Below are 26,150 nucleotides of genomic sequence, written 5' to 3' on the forward strand. Positions count from 1 at the left end.
ATCATTTCTCCATTCTTTATAACGAATGCAAACAAAAGCCAGAGAGATTGTTGCATGTTGTGACATTTATTTTGGTGAACACGTCAGAATAACATTAGTGAAGCAAAAGACTCTGGGGGGTACAATGCAGCCCCCTCCTCACTCCATTTCCATCATACAGCACAGATTGTCAGATAGTAAAACATTTTGACATGTCCTTTGAATTTGCCTGTGGTGCAAAGTCCATGGCGTGACTGGTGGAATGCGTGTGGCTCAAGACAAACACACATAACAAATGTGTGTATACATCACAACCCCAGCTGTGCGTCTTTCTTCGTCATTCCCTGCGCTTCAACCCATCTGCCAAAATCCTCTCAAGCGAAATTTGACTTGACATTTTCCAACACTGAATCAGCACAGAAAGTGGGTTGGCACGATCACGAGTCGGAGCTTTGCAACACATTTTCCCAAAAGGCCAAAACCAAAAGAAGACGTTCCTTTGCTTCTGAAGCAAGAGTGGAGCTTTGTGGTGGCAATTTCTCACTCTATAGCCACCCCCACACTGAAGGGAAGATTTTGCTATCGGTCATTTTTCTCCATTTTCACATGGATACAGTCTTAGACCCCTTGATACACTTCTAAAAGTTTTTTTTTTATTAAATAAGAAGTTCAGATTTGAGGAATAAATGTGGACTTTTGATGTGAATGCAAATTCTAAAATAATAAATATTCAAATTTTACCATTAAGTACTGTCAATTAGCATCAAGTAATTACTTGCTGAGAAGTCATTCTTTATCATACCATCCACAGTCATGTCTCTTGAAATAAAATCCATACGTATACCAATGTTGCATATACACTCATAATACAAGCAGGAAAAAACAAGTAAAAACCAACAGCAAATTTAGTTGAGTACATTTTACTGTAAAATTATTATATTTGGTCCCTATAAGCATAGCAACATTTGAGAGTAAAATATGCAGCATAAAATTTGCTCTGAGCATTTTACATTGAATATTATACTCTTAAATCATACTCTGCATATGCAAATATAGTCTATAAATGTGAAGAATTAAGAGATTTTTGTCTCATTGTTCTTTTAGATATGATTTGAATGAATAAGCCATTGATCACAATATGCAAAATGTCTTAGGATATTTTATGCTAAAGAGATCATATATATATTTAGTCCATGTAATCAGAGTATGATTTGAGAGTAAAATATTCAGCGTAAAATTTACTCATAGTTTTATGTGGAATATTTGACTTTCAAATTTTACTCTTCATAATGGGACCAAAAATAGTTTTGTTTTTTTGGAGTAAAATATATTCTAGAGTAAAATTTGAGAGTAAAATATTCAGTGTAAAATTCACTCTCAGAGTTGTATGCAGAGTATTTTATGCTCAATTTACTTTTTAGAGTAAAATTTAGTTCTCGGAATTTACCGTGTGAGATCGAAGTACACAATGAGTACGTCAAGGCAAATGGCATTATCTACGAAATTAAGCTCAGCTAATATATTATAATAATAATATATATATATTATATATTATTATTATAATAATATATTATAGTCTTCGTTCCTGCTTGATTATGGAAATGCCCGCGTATTGTTTTGGATATGTGTGAATCTGATTTCATGCAATCCTGGCTGTGGACGGTACGAGAATAACACATGCATTGCCATTCTTGGCCACCCCTCACTGAGGTTGATTTGTGAACGCACCCACCCATCGGAATTTTTTTCGGCTCCGCCCCTGCTCTGGAGCACACAATGGCATTAGCCTAATGGGTCTTTACGTGATAATTAAAGTTTCCCAACATAATGATACTCTCCGTCCATCAGTCCCGCCGGACAATTAATTATTAGTACCGATGAATTACGTTATCTGTTGCTTGGTTAAGGACGGAGATGGGCAGGCATTGGCATTTGGCTTTGATTAATGAAGTGACCTTCCCCACAGCCTTGGCTAGGATGTAGAAAAAAAATCTATTCCATTTAAAAGCTGCCTGCGGGGACAAAGTCTGCTTTCGAACACCCATACTCTCAGGCTCCAAGAGACGACGCATGTGCTCTCAAGTACCGTATCACCTTCACCACCAGGACACACAACAGTTGCTGGTGCACTATTTGATTTGCATTTTGTTTTTGATCGAGAGCAGCGAGTCAGTTGCAAAAGTATTGTTTATCAATGAGCTTCTATGTCTTTTCTCATGTTATGGAGAGCTGGAGTTTATCTCAGATGACTTCAGGTGAAAGGTAGATTACACCCTGGACCGGTGTCTCGTCAATTGCAGGTCACATAAAGAGATGGACGAAACACAATCACAAAATGGAAATGCTTTGCAGTAAATGTCTGAAGACTGAACTTTACCGAATGTTCCTCCCTGAGATGCTTGCACACTCAGATTGTCAGATTGATGTTGGGGTGATGGCAAGTATTGTCCTTCGAATGCTGGTCCTTGGATGGCGTCACTGTAATGACCCAAAGTTTATTGCATTAGTCCAGACCTTTACTTTGTATGAAAATATATTAATAATGAGCATTAGTCAGTTATTGCATTCACATCCACGATGATGTCAATTTGTAATTTATTTAAGTTACCCTAAATTGTTTTACCGCAGGTGGTGGTACTGTTTTTAGAGTGATATGAAGACATAATTGCAACTTGCTCTAGATTCTGTCATAAAGGAGAAGTCAAGTCAAAAAATGTTCTTGACAATAATCAGTTTGCAACCATCACATGACCAAACCCAGGAAACAGGTGAGCCGTGATTTATTGTTACCCAAGCTCTTAGCCCTTAGTCATTTTCAGTCAACAGCAAGCGGCAAAATGGAGATTACAAATGTATATATGAATGGATTAACAATGGCGCTAACTCGCAAAGTCTACCTGACTTGAACACTTTGATTTCTCTACCGAGTTTGCAGCAAAAATGCCTCAGTGTACGACATGCGGCTGTACCAATGGCAAAAGTACCACATGCACATTTCATTCGTAAGAATGCAATCGTAAAAATTTTTTCTGTGGTCAGTGTTAAAACGTTTGTAAACAGCAGCACTCTCTTTGAATTCCACCATTAAGTTCAGCTTTACAGATGGCACATAGCTCTGCAGGCAGTGCGAGGTCTGCCCCATAACATGGTCGTATGAGTCATCGTGAAGGTAATTAGAGCCATCTCCTGAGGAAAAAAAGGTGCGGCATTTATTTATGTTGATGACACACCTGGGAATTAATTAGGGCCGCAAAGCAGAGGCCACTATATTTGAGGCAATACTCTGTTTGTTTTGGATGATACAGGAGCCGGATCAAATCAGAATTTAATAGGATTTTGTACAACAGTGGATTTTCTAGTTTACAACGCGATATGTTCCCAAGACAGCATGGAACAAATGTAGTCTCTACTATGCTAACGCAGTAGAAAAGTCATAATTCAGTCAATCTTTTTTTTATGAAAAACCCTTCAACAGTAATAAAAAAAAAAAAGAAAAAAAGAACAAATTCTTACCTTTATGAATGCAGTTGGCTTGTACACTGGAACTATGAAACAATGTCGTAACTTGAAAACACTTAAACGGATGAGAATGGAATTTGACAAAATGTATCTTGGCAAATCGTCCGAGAATACATCTCTTGGACAGATGAGAACATTTGAGCTTTTTTTTTTTTTGGGGGGGGGGGGGTCAAAAACCAATTGAAAACTGTGGAAGTTGCACATAAAGGTGAAACATGTCGTCTGGCTACAGCACTCTTTGAATCTCAGAAAGTCTGTCATTTGGGGGTGGGGCAAAATACCTCTGATTCTCATGTTCTTTCAGTGAACGCTGTCCAGTCATTTGCAGAAAGGTTCCCAAAAATATCCACTTGTGTGTTGGCGCTTGTTGCAATGCACAACTTTGTCCAGCTTTACCTTGAGTTGAATTCCATTCCATAGTGCAAGTTTAAAAGTATATTTTTAAGAGATTATTATTTAGCTGCAATGGAGAGAAGATGCATAAGAACAGTCCTTGATGGCTCCAAAATTATAGTCCAAGGCCTTTGAATGGACCTTTTTTTATTCTTTTGCAGGCTATACTTGCGTAGTTTAAGGACAGTACCATCAGCATCCAGTAGAGTTTTAAGAATATCGTTAACTCTGTGCCACATTTTGTTTCCTCCCAATAATTTATTGGTGCTCTACTTAAAGAAGAAACCCAAACAAGTAAATTATTGATCATTCGCTCGTACTGATCCAAATTAGATTTCCGGGCTTTGGCAGGGGACTGTGCTCAAATGACATTCTAGTTTGACATCAAATTATCATCTTAGCGACACATTACCTCTAGTGGCAGTGTTGGCTTCAAATAAAAAAAAAAAAAACACTATGAAGTCCATTGACGGTGCCTTTAATTAGTATGGCAAATATATGCGCTGGATGGGCAGCGTTTGTGCCTTTATGGATGTGTCAAAAGTTGTTAACGTCCTGGCTAAAACGTGTGACTTATGCCTGTCATGGTAGCTCTGGCTGTATGTCAGACCAGCCGTGTGGGGACAGTGATGCGCCTTGCCTGACCGACTCGGTGGCCCAAATGATCTGTCACCTGTCAATTCATACACCCATGCATGAAACCTTTCAGCGATGCAACAGGACACGGATACATGATGTGCGTTCGGCCATTTGGATTTAATGTACAGTACAGTGTTTAAAATTTAATAGGTCACCTGTCAGAAAGAAACTTCAGTGTCAGTGAGCCCACAAAGGGAGATGATAGACATCCACTAATATTTTTTCACCTGAAGCGGATCCTTTTGGTAGCCTTGTGGCATAGTTCTGGTTATTTTGATCAAACTTCAAATGGAAATGTAAACTTTTATCTCAAGAGCGGCCCTGTCTCAAAGCCTGCAGCACGGCCATCATGCTAAACCTCTTTCTGCCCTGCAAATACACGCATACACAGTCCAGTGGCCCTTGTCCAAGTAAGTTGCTCTCCGAGGGAGGCCCAGTGTTTTAGTGCCACATGACCTGAAGCCCGCCATGACTAGTGATCCAAAGCTAAAATGATAAGAATGGAGATTCCTTTACTACCCATCTCAGCTTTTGTTGTTAACCTTTACTTTTCTTTCTATGAATGGAGAAAAGTCACAAATATACACACCCGTCTACGCATGTACTGCTTATTGTAATTGATGTCAAGGTGAGCTTGAGCCTATCCCAGCTGACTTCTGTCAAGAGACAAGTGCACATATAGACACACCACGTACTCAATTTAACAATCATTCAGTTGTTTGTCTAGTCCACTTGAATTCTTTATCCAAGCAAGACAATTGCATCCAACGTTGTGCAACCAGTTTGGTAAAGACCCTTTTCTGTTCTGGGGAACATGAACACATTGGGAATTAGTCTCTCATTCACGTCCATGTCCTTTATTATGTGTCTATACGATTTATCCACGCAGATTCTCTCACCTATTTCATCAAGTCAATAAAATAATTTTTTTTTCCTATGCGACCACAGTGGTAGGGAAACCATTAGGGAACCAGCATGAGATTTTTGAAATTAATTTGCTCGACGCACCGGTCAGTGGTGATTGGTGTGGCTGGAGAACTAGCTGAGCCTTCAAGTCACGTCAACATTGCTGCATGAAAAACTTTGTGACAGTGCCAGTTTAATTACATTTACATGCAAAAGGAACGACATCCAAACTTTAAGTGCAAGACGGCGTTGCACCTTCTTGGAACGCTTGACTTATAGCTTCTAACGCGCATAGCAGAAAAAAATTTCACTCCACTCAGAGTACGTATCTGGCACGGCAGAGTATAAATGACAGACTTAAGTTAATGGCAAAATCTCCATCAAAATGTATGTTACTGTATTTAGCAAGAGTCAAAATATTGTAATGCAATATGGTTGCACATCGCTGCACTATGACCATGTGAATAAACATATAGATTAAAAAAAAAAAATCCTCTCTGACTGTCAATCAAAATGATCTTATCTACTGGAATTTATAAGATTGGGTAAATTGTAGTATTACATTTGATGTACAGTATGTCAGGCAGTGGGAGTACAATGGTACATACTGCTGCCGTGCTGACGGTGTGGGTTGGATTCATGGCCAGTATCCCAGATTGAGTCAGGGAGGGCATCCTGTGTGCTTACTGTGCTAAACAAGTTATGAGAGTGACTCGTTGTGGCAACCCACTATGGGAGGGGCCAAAAGGCAACTGCTACAATTGATGTGCATCATTTCATCATCAAACATGTACAGTAAACTTGTATGGCAGTTGAAACGTCAAAATGTCTGCAGAATTATTAAATGCATTTCCATTTCCGATGGAAAAACTGATTCAAAATCGGAGCAAACTGGAAGTTGACCAGCATCCCGGAATGCTTTGTTTTCGACCCATCTTTACAAGATTGACTATCAAGTCGCTTAATCGTCAATTTTACTGGGCCAGCCTGCAAAACTAAAGGCAGTACAGGACTGACAATGCCCGCCTATGCAAATTAGGCTATTACGACTATGTTATTAACACAACAGCAATGTTGAGCGCTGTCCCACTGTTATCAGCATTATTGAATAAAGCTGTAGAGTCTACCACATCTTTCAAAACATAAAAAGGTTTGATTTGCCACATGTGGCCACACTGTCGACATTCATCATTGCGTCAACACTTTTGGTAATTATAAGGACTGTCCTTGGCGTCGAAAACATGACTGATGGCTTTCCGCAATCTCACAAATGCATGTGAGACTCACATGCAAAAGAAAATCAGATTAATGACGCTCATCTCGGTCTCCCCCCCCCGAGGCTGTCCAAATGTAAACAGAGGATTCAACTGTTTGCTTGCAGTGTAATTAGTCAGCGGTGACAGCTTGTGTCTTCCCCGCTCGTCACGTCAACAGGAGGACACATACGCACCTTTCTGTCGACAAGCCTGATAGCCAGCACTGGCAGAAAGGTTAAAATTTACATACAGCAATCTGTGTCCACACACATCACTGAACTGGCTCTTGTTCCCATGCACTCTCTCTTTCTATTATTGTGATTTACCACTCATGATTGCCACATAGCTCACTCCATGCACGCAGAAAGCCAGAAATGTTCCTTTGTCGAACGGGTAGACACAGTCATCTATCATAGTCAAGGTAATGCATGTTGTCCTGCCTTATGCTGTTTGTTGTACTGTGTAGTGTATGTGCCCAAATGCATGATTGTGCTGCCAATGACTTATCCTTATCACAAATACACAGAGTACGGTTTAATACCGACAGTGAGGATGCATTTAAAGCACTGATTCACAACCGCTGTGCTACAAGACATTAGTCGAGAAATGATCTAATTTCACTTAATTAATCCCCCCCAAAAATATTCATTTAACTATAAATAATGTATGTTGGTTTCCTCGAGCTATGTCTGTACCGTTTGTGAGAGACAGATCGGAGGCGAAAACGGTCTTCCACTGGAAGAGTAAACTGAGATGAGATCATCATCACGGTATTCTGCGGAGGTGGGCATCGTCGGTCCGTCGCTCGGTTCTCAGCAGTATATCAGGCCCGGCTCGTTCCTCCTCTGCGTCGAGAGCATCATTTCCATGTCATACGCAAGCGCCGTACAAGCAGACACGCATTCAAATAAATGAAAAGAAAATTCACATAAAAACAAGTCACAGTCTTTGTTGGTGATTTTTCGAATGTATATTATGAAGCTAACTTACTAAAGGTTGAGAAATACTGACACGAGAGAAGCAGCCCATTATTTGACTCATTTTTTATGTTAACGGATGAAATATAACATGCAAAATATGGCTTATGAAAGAACTAATATTAATCACACACAAAGTGTCCAGGCTGTGGTAAAGGTGCCAAAGTGTTTTGCATACAAAATGTCAGCTTCTTTGTGTGTGAGCCCACAGCTCAGCTTGTTCTATTTCACATTAAGGCTAGCGTTGCCCTTGACATTTTGCGCGATGCAGAGTGTCTCCTTTAATAGGCGCACAAGCATTTAATGGAACAGCCGCTTCCAGACAGTGAAGCCCACATAAATAAATAAATACAAAACATGCATGCTGTTGAGAGGTTCACTTTTAGGGCTAAATTAACTGAGCATGCACCGCTTTTGGTCGAACATTCTTAACGATGTGGCACGGTGGACAACTGGTTAGCAAATCCCCTCGCAGTTTAGAGGTCGTGGGTTTAAATCGGGGCTGCGGCCTTTCTTTCGTGGAGTTTGCACGCTCTACCTGTTTTCTTCCTGAATGACAGATGCACCAATGAGGATAGTCTGGTTAAAGTCATTCTCAGCCAACTAATTTATAGTCTTAAACAAACAATATTAACACCCACGTTGTCGTCTCATCACGTGTTATTCCAATGTTGGGCACACGAGAAACTAGATTGAGTGTCTTGATTTACCTAAAGTCGTCCACTGGATTATCATGCCTTACAGGTTGTTGGCACAGCCAGTGAACAAGACCGTGAAACTGTCCGACTGGCATTCTTCAAGTTTCCTGGACTCTGCAGCTACAGTTTTTGCTGTGATCCTGTTGAAGTGCTTTCGTATCACGGAATAGTATTCTAGGCTGAACCAAGTTGGCTTCTGCCCCGGAAGAGGCTTATTCCACTAAGTCTTCATCTTCCGTTGCAATGTCGGTGCTAGCAAAGGCCAACTGTGCAACTGCGCGTTTGATCCACTTCATCGCAGCCTCTGACTCTGTTGACTGAGATTCACAAGTCTCGTAAGCCGACAACATTCCTCGATATGTACACTGAGCGGTTGTTGACGGTGGTGTGAGTTGAGGCTCTGCAATGTCTCCCACCCTCGAAATTGATATTGTGAGTTGGGATAATGCATAATGCCCTGGGGGAATGCCGCCAGATCGACTCTCATCTAAACACCACTGATCTGGCATATGCTGGTAACTACTCTTTTCTCAACGGAGTAAATCAGTACTCTTACTGTGGGCCTGCACGTCAATATTGTTAATACTTTGGTCCTGGCGACTGTAATACTGCCAACCGAATGACCTGCAATCTTCCTTGGCAGCTTGACCCTGAAACACATCAACTCTTCCAAGTGCCTCGCTCTTGTTTTAAGGAAACCAAACAAGACCCAGCAGAGATCGAGAATTGGCTCGACCTTTGCCCGATCACAGCCACGCCTGTGGTCCCGCTGTGAGATCTCCCGGTGGACGAAGGGGAGGATCGACAAAGCGGTGATCTAGAAGTCTTTTGACAAGGACTGCCTACGGCACATCTTTCACTGCCATTGCTTTGCCTTTATCTTGTCAGCAACCCTCCATCAGCAATGCAGACTTTATGCTCTCTTTGCTATTTCCTAGGATAGGTTTAAAACAAAAAAAAGTTTTCCATTGAAAGAACTTTAAATTGTACTTTGGTGTGAATGTGTTTTGTTTTTTTTTAACCGGTGATGGTGCAGAAAATGGATATATGGATTGTTGTCATCTTTGCCTAAGTTGTACCTATCTTAGGGGCATCACCAAAAAAAACAAAAAAACAAAGACACTGTAGTTAATGGTTTCTATGCTCACTGAATTGAAGTTTGACATGATTTGTTAATATTTTGCACAATATGCGTAAGCCACATTGTGATATGAAATAATTGGACAAATATTATGAGTAGAACCTCGAGAGTGTTTGTTGCTTGCTTGTATAAAAAGACAAGGATAAAAAGTGCGTGCTTCAATAATACAAGTCTCGTAAGACCGTGTTGTAATATACTGTGACTTTTTGTACTTCCTGATTTATATCACATTTTATTGAGTCCAACATGAATTTAATAACACTGCTTGCCTGATCTTTTACTGTTACTCGGGCAGGGGCGCACTTGCCATGAAGCTAACACAGGCAATTGTCGGGAGCGCAGGATGATCAGCCCACACCAAAGAGCGCATCAAGACGGTTTAATAAGGTGTTCATTTTTTTGTTTCTATAATAAGAGCCGAGACGGTCTTGCCAGTCGCTTTAGTACGACTACAGTGGCAGCTGAGGACGATGCAATAGAGATGAAGTGGAAAGTGACACGAGTGAAGTTTTTCATGTGGGTATTAAAGCGGTTGCATTGGTCAACTATATTAAATATTGATTACTCTTCTGATCCATTGCTGTAAAAGTATTGCGATGACTCACTTGTTAGATAATTTCATAATTAAATAAGAATCATTTGAAGGATTTAATCCACCGCAGGAAGTAGATGAGTTCTCTCAAATTCGCAATTTTTAATTGATAATAAATATTAACATTCACAATCTTTGGAAGTGGACCTCGTGTCTGAGTTTGCCTTGCCCTAAATGACTCAATACTCCTCCTGTGCTCAGGAAGCACTACAGCTGCGATCCGCATAACAAGACATGAACATCTATTTGACACTTTTCGCATCAAATAGCCATTTCTTTCTTTTTTGGTCGAATGAATAAACATCTTTGAAAGTCATATTGTGACAAAGATGAAAGGTATATGAGCCTCATGTGAGAATATGTGCCTGTGCAATATCTCATCCCAGCTAATTTTATTGTTCATTGTCACGGAAAGGATAAATGAGAAAATCTTGCAGTGAAAGGTCATTTTTCATTTCACTCCTTGGCTACCCGCGTCCTCTTTTCTTTCACTTTGCCAGAGTGCGACTTCTCACTTCATCTTTTCAATATTGTTTTCCCTTCATCATTTCTCCTTCTCCTCTCTTGCCCTCCACTCTATCTCTGTCATCATCTCATCCCTCCTGCTCCAGCTAGCCTCCCCCCATGTCGTCTTTCCCCCTCCCTTTCTTTCTCGGTAGGAGCTGTGTTGCTCATTAGTTTGCTCGCCACACTGTCTCACGTCAGTCTGTCCTTCACATCTCGCTGCTCTGCTAAGAAGTCATTTGCAACCTCCCCTTTCCTTCTTTCGCCCTCCCTGGCCTGCATCTCCCTATTTTTCTCCCCTACCACTCTCCTTTTGGTGTCATCACTATTTTGTCGGCGCTCCCCCTTCTCTTACAACCTGTAAAACAGAAGTATTTGAAGGGTGATGCCGAGAAGGGGCAAGGGATTCGGGATTATCTCTGGCATAATGATTCGGCAGTTTGACAATATCAGGCGGAAGAAAGAAAGAGAGAAAAGAAAAGATGAAAAATGACGGATTTCAGCCCGAGTTGTTTCCTACAAAATCATGAGAGGCAACCGGGGACTGCGCTGCTTGGCATTCACGGAGCACGTGCAGGGTACATCATTGCGGCGAGGTCTTGATGGATGCGAGTCTGCCATGCTTCAGAAGCTGTGGGCCAAATTGTGATCATTGCAATTACAGCATGCAGAATTCCATACATTGAAAGTCAGTAAGAAAAGTGCATTTTATGCATCGGCACACACCCTTCCAAATCAGATGCCCGAGCCACCAATGCAGAGGAACAGCAACTCGCGGTGAAATGGTTTCCTGTTCCACGGTCAGGACAAAAAGCATATGGCTACTCTTGAATGAAATTCGACTTCCTGATGGACTCTCTTCTCCAGCGACCACGAATAAACCTTAACAGCACCACCCCAGTGCCAATCCAGATGCACCGTCCCTGATATCTCTGCAGTATTCCAGAGGCATAGCAACCATGACAGCCCCACGACATTCAGCCTGGTATCTGCCGGAGCCAACCACCCAGTTCGGGGGTCATGCCTGGCACCACTGTTGCCTTTACCATCCACCTTTTCTCTGGTTCTTCCTTCAGCTCTTGGAGTTTCTCCAGCTTTTTGTGTTCCCTTTTCCAGATGTTGCTATCGCTTTGATTTGCCACAACTAACACGACTGCCGTCTTGTGATCTTAATCCACCTCTTCTATGTCAGGCTTGTTGGCTGTCAGCAGTTTGTCGGTCTGGATCTAGAAGTCGTTGTTCTCAACCACCTTCAGAGGTATCTGTCATCTTGATTCTGGGACGTCTAGTCCATATTTGGTACAGATGTTGCGGTGCACTATTTCTGCTACCTCGTTATGCCGCTCCTTTGTATGCTTTGCCTGACGGTGTTTTCCACCCTGCTGTGCCATCTTGAGGGTGGGCTTCTTTGCATAGCCTGTACCTGGAGTCCTGTCTGATATGGGTGACTTCTATTGATCTTGTGTCAAAGGCCTCTTCTTATGCTGCACTTATCTATTTATCGGATCATATCTGATCTTATAAACTGATATTTGTGTTGGCCCAGCAGTGACCGTCAGGTGGCCTGACACAATCCTGCAGTGGCCTTGGGACACTCTTAATGTAGACCCCTGCATATTTTCTGCTGATATTGATCATGTGTCATTGCAAAACCTATTGACATTGATTCATTGCAGAGCCCTAAATGAGTATTTCTACAATATGAGACGTCAGATTTTACAATTTTGACTCAAACTGTGGCATTTTAGGTATGCCTGCCCTGTTTTTGTTGCTGTACTGATGAAACACTACTTGTTATGAATAAAAGAGTGTGAAAATTATTGTGGGGTTTACCACTAAATTCTTGTGAGAGCATAATTTCAGGACAAGGGCAACATGGCAGCATGCTTCAGGGGAAAAGTGTCCGTTTTGTATTCAGAACCAGTAACCAGATTGCCGTCCTCAAGGGACAATATTAAAGTATGCTCGAGCGTGCCATTCTACCCTCGGCTGCTCCTATAATGAGCTGCTTGGCACTTTCCACGGCAGCCTCCGCCATTACTGGATGAATGCGTGTGAACGGATGGGAGTATTGTTAAGCGCTTAGAATCGCTGCAGACATGAATTGTAAATACACTCCTACTACCATCGTTCATGCACACACAAATGAACTTATCATTCACCGCGGCCAAACGTGTCATTATGGAGGAGCGCCTGAGAGCCTCCATACAGGATGCGGAAGTAGCAACAACTCAACAATAAAAATTCAACCCCGTCAGCATACATATTTGAGCAGACCCAAATTGAACATTAAAGCAATCTCATGTAAATGGCCCCCAAAGTGGTTGGTTTAAATATTGCTTTGAATGCCAGCCAAATTTCCCATTTTCGAAATTTTAAGTACAGCAGTGTTGCCGGTTACTGAAAGGTTTAAAGATTACCCCGCCATCAAAAATGTGCGGGGCATACAGCGTATAAATCGAGTAGATTTCTATCCCAATTTTAAGTTGGTGATTCACTTTTGAAATTTCAAGTTTGGCAAGTGTTGTTTGTCAAGCAGCTTGGCAGTTCTCGTATAGCGACCGAATAGTGGAGTTAGGCCTAGATTTATTCGCCAACCCAAAAGTGGCATATAAAGCATATACAAAACATACTAATATGCAGTAGGACATCCATCATGACATATTGGCATGTAATGTTTTTTTTAATCTTCACTGGAACCTGTTTTGTTGGCATGAACCGTGTGATTATTTCATTCTGACTAGACAAACTGCAACAGTTGCTACGGCACTAAAAGCCTTACAGCTGAGGCATTGATTATCAATCAATGCACACTACACTAATTCTACACCAAGTGTACATATGAATATTGGCACACCAATAAAAGAAATTTATAAACCAATTACTTCTTTCAACCTGATCTTTGGGCCAATTAAAAGCTTTCATATGATTGTGAAGTATCATCACATAAATCTGACATACAATAAATTCCTGCTTGAGTGCAGCATTTCTAAGGTATATTGATAAATATTCAGTTTAATTGCATTGAATTTGGTCAAGTTACTTTCTATTAAATATGTTATGAATTGTTATATTTAAAAAAAAAAATCCTTTTTCATTTTTAGTTTTGATTGCCGTTAGGATTATGTCGGGGTCCTTGGAAATATTTCTCTTCTACAAGGGTTCCCTAGATGCAAAAAAGTCAGCGAACGCCTGTTGTGTAAGCGCTCCTGTCTCTTTACATTCAATTTCAAAATAGATTGTGCCATAAACAAGGGAAGCTTGTTGTTTTATTGTTAGCAATGTTTTTAGAATGAGCATACAGCGTCCACAGACAGCAGAAACATCTTTGTGATACATTTGACAGTAGGCAATGCGCAATTCAAATTATCTACAGGACTTAAGTGGAACCAAATGTACATATGATGCCACTCAGTCTTTGAATATAACGAGAGCAACTCAGTAGCTTGCTTCGACCACCCATCACCGGTTAAGAGGCTTGAATGTCTCCAACATTGCAAATACATCCATTGACATAAACTAATGTGGACCAAAGTGCAGAGCGGCTTGTTTGTGTCTGGAGAAAGATGGAAATGAAGACCTGTTACGCCTGCAGGGGCGTCATTAAGCGCAGTCAGCCAACACGAGACCTTGAACTAGAGTGTTTGTGCACTTGCACAACATACATTGCTGACCTGACGGGAAAAATTTGTTCGTCCCTTGTTGCACCGGCTTTCTTTACGCATTTGTCCTCAGCTCTTATTTTCCTCTCTTTCCTCCTCCTTTCACTCCACCAATCATTCCCTCTCCCTTTGTTCGCCATCAAGATATTGTACTATGCAGGGTGAGAGCCAAGCCTCTAAGACCGCTATTGATGATGGAGGAGGGTGAGGAAAACCAGATCTCTCTGGCTGTCTTTCTTTTTCCTCTTTTCTTTTGCACAGCCCTGAAGCTAATTAGAAAGCCTCGTTCCCTCGGGCGTGAGATGACATGCTTTCACATGATTAAGGCTAAAACAACTTACTTGGTCATCAGACATCAATCGAGTAAAGGCACTTGGTCACAAGCAAAGTCAGTCAAAACATATTGGACCGCACGGACGACTCAGAGGAATCACTGTCAGACACGGATGATGAAGGTCTGTGAGCAGTGTGATATTTAAGGTAGCTCCTGGCCTTTGAAGAAGTACAGATGAGGCCTTTTGGGATCGAGCCTGCGGCACCTTTGATGGAATCCCCTTGGTCTCAATTACACCAGGCCCTGTTGGCTAATACAGCATTTCCTGATCACATGTTCCCCAGTCCCTGCTCTTTGGACAGTTCAGTCCTTCCACCGTTTGATCCGTTGGCAGAGAGGGTGGGAGCGCTGAGGGTCCTGGGGCATCATGGACTATTGTTGGATGATCAATCGGAGATGGTGATAGATAGATGAAGTCCAAGGACATATTTAAGTCACCAACGGTTACCACACCCGCCAGTGTGAATGAGCCCAACGCGCGGATTGCAGCGTCCTTTTGCTTACAGGGATGCGAGTGTGCCACATTCAAAGGAGCGAGAGGAGCCACTTTGATTGGAGGCAAATAGCGTGAGCTGTGCTAATAACCGCAATGGCATAAACCACTTTTTTATTTTTATTTTTAAATATGCAGACTCGCACGTAGCTATACAATTACCAACACGTGGTCCAACATGCCTCCGCACAGATTTACGCCGCACAAGAATTGAGCAGATTTTTTTCCCTCTGACAGAAATTGCTATTTCAATTTGATTCATAATTTGCTGTTCATAGCTATTTTTTCTCCAGCCAGACTTCTGTGAAAGATGTGCTGTACACTGAAGCACTTTTTGTCCTGTTTGATGAGACATTATCTGAGCAATTAACATTGATGTCATCTGTTCTCTCTCTTGATCGCTGTTGCATGCTTAGGATTCTCCTCATCCGCTTCTCGTGATAATGATGCTTATTAGAAGAGTAGCTTACAGTATTTGGCACCACACAGGCGAGGATTACTGAGAGGACAGGATCTGCGCTGCCGGAGTATAATGTTTAGTTGTACCCGATAGCAAGTGCCTCGGTGTGGCACAGGTTAACTTAGCAAGCTAGCGTTCCCTCCAGTTTGCGAGCGTGATTGGTTTGCATCACCTGTCACTAATAGCATGCTCCTTCTGATTAGGGAGCTTGGCGGGAGGGGAGGGGGAGAGTATTTGTATGAGAGTAACAGTAAAGGTTACAATGCATTTTAGGTTCATTCTGAAATTTCACGAGGAAAATGAATTGTTACTTCTGAGTACTTCAGATGTTGACATTTTTCTTTCCATTAAAGGTGATTTCTTCTAAATATGGGTTGGATTTAAATACACCACTTAAAATCTGAGTGCTTTCAATGATTTGGACAGAGGCGTTAAGCTGCCAAATATGAAGCAGCCCATTTCATTTGATTCTTCATTTTGGTGTATACTCTATCAAGGCAAGTAAGTTCTGCTTTCTTAGAGGGTTTTTTGTTAGTCAGCAGAATTTTGCATCAACAATTTAATCCAATAACAACTATGTAGCCAAGTATGACAATGGCCAAAGAAGAATCCATTACATCTTAGTGTGTATCCAAGATTTTGTTCGCAGAATTTTCAACATCCATTTTAGGATTATTCAGCCTTAGCGCACACTCATATCAAGCCTCAATGTGAGTGGGCCACTTAAAAAATGAAATATATTACCATGCTTAAACCCACTTTCATTATTTCTTTTTAAGCCCGGCTGCAATCGAAGTGCTTGAAAGGAATCATTCCTTTTCAATATGTTGAACCCACAAAGAAGTCACAGTGGAGATCAGAATGGCTTTCTATGACAAAAGCTTGAGAGATATATCTCCATAAACGTCATCTACTCAGACCTTTTCACCGCCTTGGCTGCTTACCTACTTGAGCCCTGACTAATGAAGATCTGGAAGCCAATACAAAAGGATTAAGGTTGATGTGCACATTTACGACGGCTACATCCATACACAGACCAGACGCAGATACCTGAAGGTCAAGAGGAAGAGGAGTGGGGCGGACATTTTCCAAGGACCTTTTGTCGAGTCCTTATTGAAATTCATCAGTAAAAATAGGCTGGCCTAAGCCTTTTCAGAAATAAAATTGTCATGTTAATTCATTCTGATTGCCACATTGGGCCGACTAAACAAAATGAATGGTGTGGGCCAGGCGCGCCCACTGAAGCGTAACTCTGGATATTTCATCGTGAATTACCTTTGATCGACTCGCCCCCCGAATCTCGGTGCAAACTGATCAGACGACCACGTGTGGAATCCCGATTGCCGCCTTGCTAACTAATTGATTTGCATGGCCGAGAGGTACGCATTAAAAAGCCAAATGCAAAGTAGGAATGCAGACTAGGAAGCCTCTTCTTCTCTAAATCTCTCAGAATGAGTATAACATACATTTCTTTTCACAAGCATTTGCAGTCTGACATCCACCTGTTTGCCCGTCCTTCCACCCATCCATCCTCAATTCTTCATAATCAAACAACCTGATGTGCACCCCTTTAGATGTGCAATTCTTTTCCTTATAAATGCTAAACACTGAATGTGCCCTGGGTCTTCGCAGGGGAATTCCACTAACAAAAGTGAGTGCCAGCTTGTTTCTGGTTCATGGAATAAATCGGCAGCACTCTAACATTTGCATTCTGGGATGGTTTCACTGCGGCTCAAACAGTAGAGCGAAAAGAAGAAAATGGATTGCTTTATCAAAAGTGAGCAAAATGAAGTGTGGTGTATTTGTCTATTTGTTTGTGAGCAGTTAGCAATTCTAATTAGTGTTCTATATTATGATTTGCGTCAGGATGAAGCTTCCCACCGGAGAATGGAAATGATTGAGTCGCATCTGTCTAATTGCACTGTTTACTTCCTTTTCCATGAACCAGAAAGGCAACATGCAAACACAAACACAAATATGGTTCTCGACAAATTTGTTAATCTTTCGTCACTGTTGGAATTAAGATGCCCGTGGTCCTTTCTTCTTTCGTCAACATCCGCTCCTTCTGTTTTCTGCACCGTTTATCTTGTTTAGATTCACCTGAGACTAAAGTACGATAAATCATTTCTATACTATGACAAATTATGCTAACAAATCTAACCAAATGCTGCGCTACGGAGGCATGTACTTTATTTTCTTCTTGCTATTTGAGTGACAACAGAACAGTTCTTGTTGCCGAATAAAAAATGGCACAGCGCTCTCCATCTTAAAGCATCGCCGATGGCCTGCTAATCTGCAGTGAAACAAATGAACTCAAGTAGGTGAGCCAGGATTTTTCAATATTTGTTCATCTAATCTCAATGCATATTTATAAACTATATGGCCCCGTCAATTTTTGTCCTCCTCGGTGAACTGGGAAATGACTTTATAACATGACAAGTCAGTCAGAAGACACAAATAAGCCACTCTCTCACTCTTGACAACAGTTTGAACTTAATGGTGGTGTGTGCTATGCCGAGTTCAGTTGTAGTTGGGTCTCCATTTCAAATAAGAACGAACAAACGCTTACCGATGTCCAGAAAGGTTTGAAAAAAGTTTGTATTTTTAACAGTGCGCAAGCTACATAGAGCGCCGCTCCATATGTGTATTTCCAACACTACAATGAAGAAGAAGAGGAAGGCCACTTTGCTTGCCAGCCGCTATTAAACAACACAAAGCAGAAGAAGAATAAAGACAACTCAGGCCACCGAATCCTCTGAAAAGCCTTCGCCAGCACCTGCCTCCCCAACAATTCCACCTCAGCGGCCTCACATAAACTTGGCAATTCCTCTCAGAGGATTCCACCAAAGAGAAGAAATCTCCAGCGACAATGTCTCTCACCAGCTATAATTTCTCCTTCCTCCTTCTCAGTCTACATCCTGTGGTGCTTGTTGACATAATTTGTCTATGAAACCAATAGTTGAGGGGTATGTTTGGAACCAGGAGGTTTGTCCGGATGACTTCCGGTTTTTACCAAGTGAAAAAAAGGAAAATATTTTGTGTCTTTTTCTTCAGCAACAAAATACGGTATTGTTTGTTTGAATGACCTCAAATGGCAATTATCGATTGAAATTACATTCGCGGGGACTTACAAACAATTCAGCGTGTCAAAATCTGCAGAAATGCATCATCCACCAACCTCGCATGTCATGAGGAAAATGAGTTCTAAGCTTTAATCTAACATTCTGAATAAGAATTCAAAAAAGGGTCCAATTTGAGCCCATTGACACAAGAGAACCTTAAACCACAAATACGGATGGAGCTTTGCACTCAGTCTTATCCATCACTTTCATAATCAAGTCCCCATAGCACGGCAATCTCTTCGTGTCACCCTTTCCCGCTCGCCTTTTGTGTGTCTATATGTTGCCGTCATGCAGGGATTGGAGGCCCTCTGGGTATTGATTGAGCTCAGCTTAATGCTGTCAGACTGATGGGAGACATGCGATTCACAGACGGTGTCTTGACCCTGGTACACTCAGCCTCCAACCACACACACACACAAGCACGCACACACAAGCGCACGAGGATGACAGCTCGTGCATGCACACAATCGCAGTACAGTTTGTGGGCCGAAAGCACATCCGCACAAATGAACACAGATGAAATCACGCATTGCTGCACAAAGGCAAATGCTCATGCACACACACTGTAACAAGTACCGCACCAATGCAAACATGCGCACACACGCACCCTTGGGAGTCCCCCCTGACACCCTCAATCTGTCACAACTAAAACCCAGAGGACGTCATCTTTGAGTCAGGAGGACCGCGACAGCACAGTGAGCTCAGCAAAGTTTGAGCTAATCAAGACTGGCAATGACAGACTGCCTGCAATGACAGACATTTTCTACATATTTCACAGCGGAGGAGATCGTCTGTCGGGTTGGAGGGATGGAAAAAGTCCATTTATCCTGCTAGGCATTATAGATCACGCTTAATCGCACATCAAGGGACTCGACAGCTTAAGGTTATTATATCTTTAGGGTTCTCAATTTCAAACATATGCTGTATGGATCAATTGCAATATGGCATGATAGGTTTCTACAAAATGGTATTTGAGTCACAGAGATTTTAATCCTTTTTTTTTTGTCAAAACAATTATGTAATAGTCACTGGTGGTGTAGTGGTACACTCACCCGACTTATGTGCAGGCAGCATGGGATCGGCTCCCACTCAGTGATGGTGTCTGTGTTGTCAGCTGGGATAGGCTTCCTGCACCCCCCACACCTCCCCCCTACCTATTTTCTACGAGGACCTAATACTTATTGGAATGGGTTGGAAATGGTAAAAAAAAGACAAAAGGAAGAAAACCGTCTTATACTTAAGAGATACTTTGATGACAGAGTAGTTATTTTTTTAAATTTGCCCTTCTTTAATTCCGCAGAGAGAAGGCATTTCAAAGAAAGACATTATGCCCCCCTCCTATTTAAACCTTGCCAGGTCCTTTAAAAAAAAAAAGTTCAAAGCTTAAGTAAATATCCATCCATCCATTATCCACATGGCTTATCCTCACAAGGGTCGCGGACGTGCTGGAGCCTACCCCAGCTCGATTCCGGCATTAGACCATGTACACTCTGAGCTGGTTGCCAGCCAAATATCGGAGACATAAAATGTACTTGTCACACTCTGGTTGGAAGCACTTTCGGACAAAGTAAAAGACTCCTTTGTATTTTCACTCATGGATGCAGCACTTCACCACACTGCCGAGTGACACCATAAGTGTAGCGGATGTGTGCAAATGGCGCATTCAGCAGACACGTCACCAAACACAAACGCCAATGTAACACAACAGATGTGTCCTGGTAGGCCCACTCATCTTTTCATTCCAGGGTTGCTGTGGCAACGGACATTGAAAGAAAGAAATGTTATCACTTGAAAATGGTAACAATGTGATGTTTCCTTCATGTTTTGTATTTTGAAACTATTTCTGTGTATTCTTGAAAAAAACAAAACAAAAGGCATTTAAGATGCATCAAATGTCCATTTTCCTCTGCCATGTACCGTTGGTCCTCTGTTAGTGTTGGCTTTAAATGTTCCAAAACACAAATGAGTCCTCAGCAGTAGGCCTGCTAATTGTGTGCATGCAGAGCTGTGGATCAGTGAGACAGATGTGGCCGGATGCAATCGGGTGATGAATTGACCCTGGTGTTAAATGATGCCAATCAACCTTTAAAAATTCGATAAACAAGTCTCTAAGCCGTGTGGAGAGCCGTAGCCTCATCATGGTGAATTTCCTGCCGCGGGAAAGGGTCACTGACAAACTGTGACATCGGACCTTTTGTCAAAGCCTTCTAAATGACTGGCTGGTGCTCATTTAAAAAGAGAGTGAGCCATTGATTCATACAATCCTTTTCCGCCGACCATTTCTAAAAATCGCAAAACACAGAGTTGAGACCAATGCCAAGATACTGGATTTTCATAAAAATGATTTATAACTCCTGTTTCAGTCAGAACAATAGGCAAGGCAACACAAGCCAGCTTTATTTATAGTATATAGTGCATTTCATACACAAAGTAGCTGAATGTGCTTCATATAATTTCAAGGACAACATTTCAAAACAGATACAAGCAAAAGAGTTAACGACAACTGCTAATGGCTGGCAGCCAGTTTAGTGCCCAAAATCAGCTGGGATAGGCTCCAGCACGCCTGCGACCCTCGTGAGGATAAGCAGCTTAGATAATTTTGACTGGATGGAGAGATGGAGTTAAAGACAATTTAAAAGCAAGCCTGGATTGGCTTGTTTTCTTGAAAAACCCTGTATCGACTGTTCTCTTCTCTTTTTTTTAAGCTAATTGAATAAATTAACCAACCAACCAACCAACCAACCAACAAAAGAGGTCCAGGGACTGACCCTTGAGGGACTCCTCATCATGCCCATTTGACCAGATTCAAAACTTCAAATGGTCACAAAATAACTCATTTCCTACAAATAACCTGTTCAACTGTAAATTATCATCTGTGGAAGCAAACACTGCACTAAGAGCCAATAAGACTAGGACTGACACCTTTCCTGAGTCAGTGTTCATCTTATATCATTTAGTACTTTAATAAGAGCTGGTTCTGTTCTGTGATGAGGTTGGAAAACTGTTTGAAATGTATCAATTTGAGTTCAAGATGTCCACTTGGAAAAGTCTATTTAAAGGATGGGAAAATTACACATTGCTGCCTCGCTGGATTTACATTACATAGTCCACTGAGCACACGAATTTTATGACCTTCTCCTGCTGTCAGCCGCTAAATCTCTAAGTGAATGCACAGGTGTCTTACAACAGACAGACCTTAACGTCAAGAACTGCAGTAGCAACTGCACTAACTCCAGTGTGTGATGGTGTTCTGGATCAAGGGTGAAGGCAATTCAGACAGATTTTTCAAGCAGTGAAGTACATCAGAGCACAACTTGAAACAGCAACATAGTGAGGTCAGAGCAGCCCCACCCCCACAGATTTGTCTAAATGCTAGGCGTCGAGCATGAATAATTGTTTGTTTTTACAGTTCACTAGAAAGCAGCTGGGCTTGTATTAAGACTGTGACGAACACGGGTTTACCCATCGCATCTTAATTTGAAGAGAAAAGTATGGTTTCATGTCTGGAAGTTCTTTATACACATCGTAAATTGGATTTATTATTTATTTTTTTTTGCATATTCTCGGCCTTAGTGCTGTAGAAAACAAAATTAGGATCCAACATACATATCTGAGTGACTTCCATACTGTGTCTAATGACCTCAATATTTCACCTCACTGCATTCCTTAATACACTACAACGTAGCTCTGTAGGCTAAATTTGGCTCTCTCTCCTTGAGTCACTAAGTGAGCTAAGTGAAGGATGCTGTGCTTCTCTGTGTAAGCGCCCGCAGCAAAATCGAGTTTATTAAGAGCCATAAAAAACAACATTAAAATTCACAACCAAGGGAGCGTCGCCTGACCCCTAGAGAATGATAAATTAGCTTCTGTTGCTCTAGCAAAACGACCATTTTATACCTTCATCTTCTCTCCGGAGCTCGCTCCACTTTAGTGTACAAGTGCCGCAAAGGGACGAGAGTATATGCTGAAACAACAATATGTAATTATCAGACTTTAAAATTATTCACGCGACAATGTTAATGAAGAGGATATCATCTCAACCTTTTATCACATACTTAAGTTGAATGTTACATTTGTGGAGCGGTCAGGAGACATGTTGCTTTTATGCCAAGGTCTGTGCTAATGTTCTGAATTTTTTTTACAAGTTCACATCTGATGCAGGCTTAAAATAAACTATTTTAAATGGTTAAATCTAGTCTGTGTGATTCAAAATGTTTGAAAAAAAAAAAAAAAAGGCTCGGTTCTCGAAAATGTGTACCTAGAAATTGCTAAAGGTTCACATTGTGGAGGGAGCAATTACTTGCCTCATACTGGGAGCTAACAACCCATGCTATGCTCCGGTCCAATAAATGTTTTCTAAATATTGTCAGTCGGTCTTTTTGCCTCAGAATGTTGCATCGTTACTTTTGTAAGCTTGTGTAAGCGCTGCTATTGGCACTAATATTACTACAAAACTGAAGCGCTTGTAGAAATGCGTCCCAGGCAAAAAATGACACGAATGGTGACGACACGGATTATTTTGCGAGCGCAACGTCCCTAAAAACATCGCAACATGTTACGAGTACATACGGAGCTTACCCCACGATGGCACAATTCTCAAAAGACAACTTTCCTAGATTTGCTTTGTTCAGTCACTCACCATATATGAAGTGCCATCTCTGTGACGAGTGTTGCTGCGCTTATCCCGGCCAGACTGTAATTGTTGTTTGCAGCTGTTAGCTTGTGGGATGGCACAATTGATTTCATGCGACAGCGTTACTCCCATTCTCTGCAAACACGCAAGTGTCAGGGCTATACTTCTTGAGAAGCGAAGAAAAACCTGCTTAGAATTGGAACCATGAAAAACACACCAATTACTGTAGTTGGGGGGGAAAAAGTGTGACTTCTGCTATTCAACAGCGCTTGACTTGACTTGTAATCCCCTTTATATGCCACAGACCAACCCATCCTCAGTATCTACCTTTAACGATGAGCCGCTGGCTAACCCAAGTCCCCGATGAATCATCACCCGCAAATCATTAGGACAATGTTATAAGCTAACGGATCAGTAAATAGATTTTTCTATCCGTATGAATGCTAATTTGCTGGTGGTTGCGGTCGGAGCGCCTCATTAGGCTCAGGCAGGGATCTGTTTGGGATTTAGAAGTCTCTGTTCCAAAGTCTGGCAATGAAGGCCATCCAGACTGAGACATTTGGACTGCACCCAAGTTTAGTTGATGTGTAAACAAATGTCACTTCCTCCGATTTGGGCTCCAAAACTCCTTGAAGGAAAACTGCAGAACACTCATGAGATTGTACAACATGAAGTTGGACCACAACGACTGAAGCCTAAATTTTGATTCAGCATTCATTTTCCCGCGCTCCGCAACTTCTTTGGCTTCCTTTTTTCTGCAACACTGCAAACTAAAGTACAAATATTGTACTTAAGTAGCTTTTACAGGTATACACACTTTACCTGAGAATTTCTGATGACTATTACTTTTTCACACTAGAATTGTAAACATATTTGTACTTTCATCTCAGCCAACAATGGTTAAGTGGTAAGAAAAGAATATGAGAAGAATAAACTGTGATGTAGTGGACGACAGGTTAGCACATCCGCCTCACAGTACAGAGGTGCAGGGTTTGATTCCGGCTCCGGCCTTCCTGTGTGGACTTTGCATGTTCTCCCTGTGCCTGGATGGGTTTTCTCCGGGTACTCCGGTTTCCTCCCACATTCCAAAAACATGCATAGTCGTTTTGAACACTCTAAATCAGGGGTGTCAAACTCATTTTGGTGGACGGGCCACATCGTATTTATTTTTTTCCCTCTGAGGGCCCTGTGAACCCATATAAATGCAGGATCACCTTTTGTTATCACATACACACAACAAATTGATGGAAAGCCAGTTTTGAAATCAGAAGCCAGTAAGTAATTATTTGTTGAACAATTTTTCAATTTATTTTAAAAGAGGAGGATTGGTAACCAATAAATGGCAATATCTCACATCTCAATGTTGTTAAAAGTGAATTAAATGTGCTAGAAACAGGCAGTTGACGCACATGATTTTCCCCTTTGCGGGCCACATAAAATGAGGTCGCGGGCCAGAATTAGCCCCCGGGCCTTGAGTTTGACACCTGTGCTCTAAATTGTCTCTAGGTGTGATTGTGAGTGCGAGTGGTTGTTTGTCTTAGTGTGCCCTGCCATTGGCTGGCAAGCCATTCAGAGTGTACCCCGCCTACTGCCCGAAGATAGCTGGAATAGGCTCCAGCATCCCCCGCGAGCCTCATGAGCAGAAGCAGCAGAAAGAAATTACATGAAGTAAGCACAATCAAGTGTAGGTCGAATTTAGGCTTAGTTGTTTTCATGTTAAAAAAAAAAGAACAGCTGTTAAATTAGCATAACTATTATGGAACTGATTATTTGCATTTAAGTTACCAATGCAGTTCAGCGGTGGCAACCTTCTTGGGTAGTTTGTGACATCTTATGTTTCAACCAGCCCGAAGGATTCACTGAAGCTTAAAACAAAACAAGCTTTCTGCTTCCCCATTCACCAACATTTGACTGGAATATTCATGATGCAGCATGTAGGTATGGAAAAAGTCTGCTTTGAGCGAAGCAATAACTGCACCCGACTGTGGATTATCCCCTGCACAACGGCTGACGGCAACTGTTGTAATGTAATATGCAGCCGTTGTCATGAATTATGTAGCAGACTGTATTATCAGCTGCTACTGTATATTCTTGTAATGTTCGTTCCGGTTCAACTTCATTGGAACTGAAATTGAAAATGACAATAGCCTTTTGTTGAAAAGTATTATTCCAATTTGTCTTGATAACAATAGTGCAGAATTCGGAATATAATGTAGGACCATTTTACACTCACATGTTGATAAAAAAATATATCATAATTAATTTTTATTTATATATCGTATGTACAAAGTTATAGCATGACAATAAAGGACATGCCAAAAGTCGTTTTCAATTTATTTGGACTCTTCACAGTCAAAAAGAAGTAGTATTGACACGTGAACATACAAACTCCACGCAGCGCGGTACCGGGCGAGAGTTAAATCCAGGTCTCCCCTATGCGATGCAGACCTGCTAACGGTTATTCCCTTGTGCTGCAAAGGACAACAAAAAGAAAGAAGTATTGTGATGACAATTTTAAAACGAAGGTAGAAACAACTGAAAAAAAAAATGTTCCGTGTAATAAACTCGCAAAACACTTATGTGAATACATTCACATCACTCATTTGAAAAAAAAAGACTTTTTGTGTTGAGACTTCATTCTTGGGATTTCAAACATTTTTTTCTTTTCAGTGTGGCTTTATATATTTATAGAACAGAACTATCCATCCAGCCAGCTGTTTTCTATACTGGTTGTCCTCATTAGTAAACTGCAGCCTAGCCCAGCTAACAAAGGGTTAGAGGCGGCATACACCCTGAGCTGTTGCCAATCAATGGCAGATGACAAAATTTTAAGTGAAAACTT

General features: G+C 41.4%; 1 long non-coding RNA gene across 1 annotated transcript; it reads right to left on the reverse strand.

Moving 5' to 3' along the window:
* Positions 1-53: 53 nt before the first annotated feature.
* LOC148340039 (uncharacterized) lies at positions 54-23,664 on the reverse strand. The gene is made up of 4 exons (XR_015842562.1): positions 23,526-23,664; positions 23,315-23,443; positions 2,357-2,457; positions 54-2,253 (listed from the first exon to the last, which is right to left on the reverse strand). It is a non-coding gene; the product is annotated as an uncharacterized LOC148340039 (long non-coding RNA).
* Between the last annotated feature and the right edge of the window lie 2,486 nt (positions 23,665-26,150).

This window comes from Idiotropiscis lumnitzeri, chromosome 3 (genome assembly GCF_059441095.1).
Source record: "Idiotropiscis lumnitzeri isolate Australia: NSW breed Sydney's pygmy pipehorse chromosome 3, RoL_Ilum_1.0, whole genome shotgun sequence".
Classification (NCBI taxonomy): Eukaryota; Metazoa; Chordata; class Actinopteri; order Syngnathiformes; family Syngnathidae; genus Idiotropiscis; species Idiotropiscis lumnitzeri.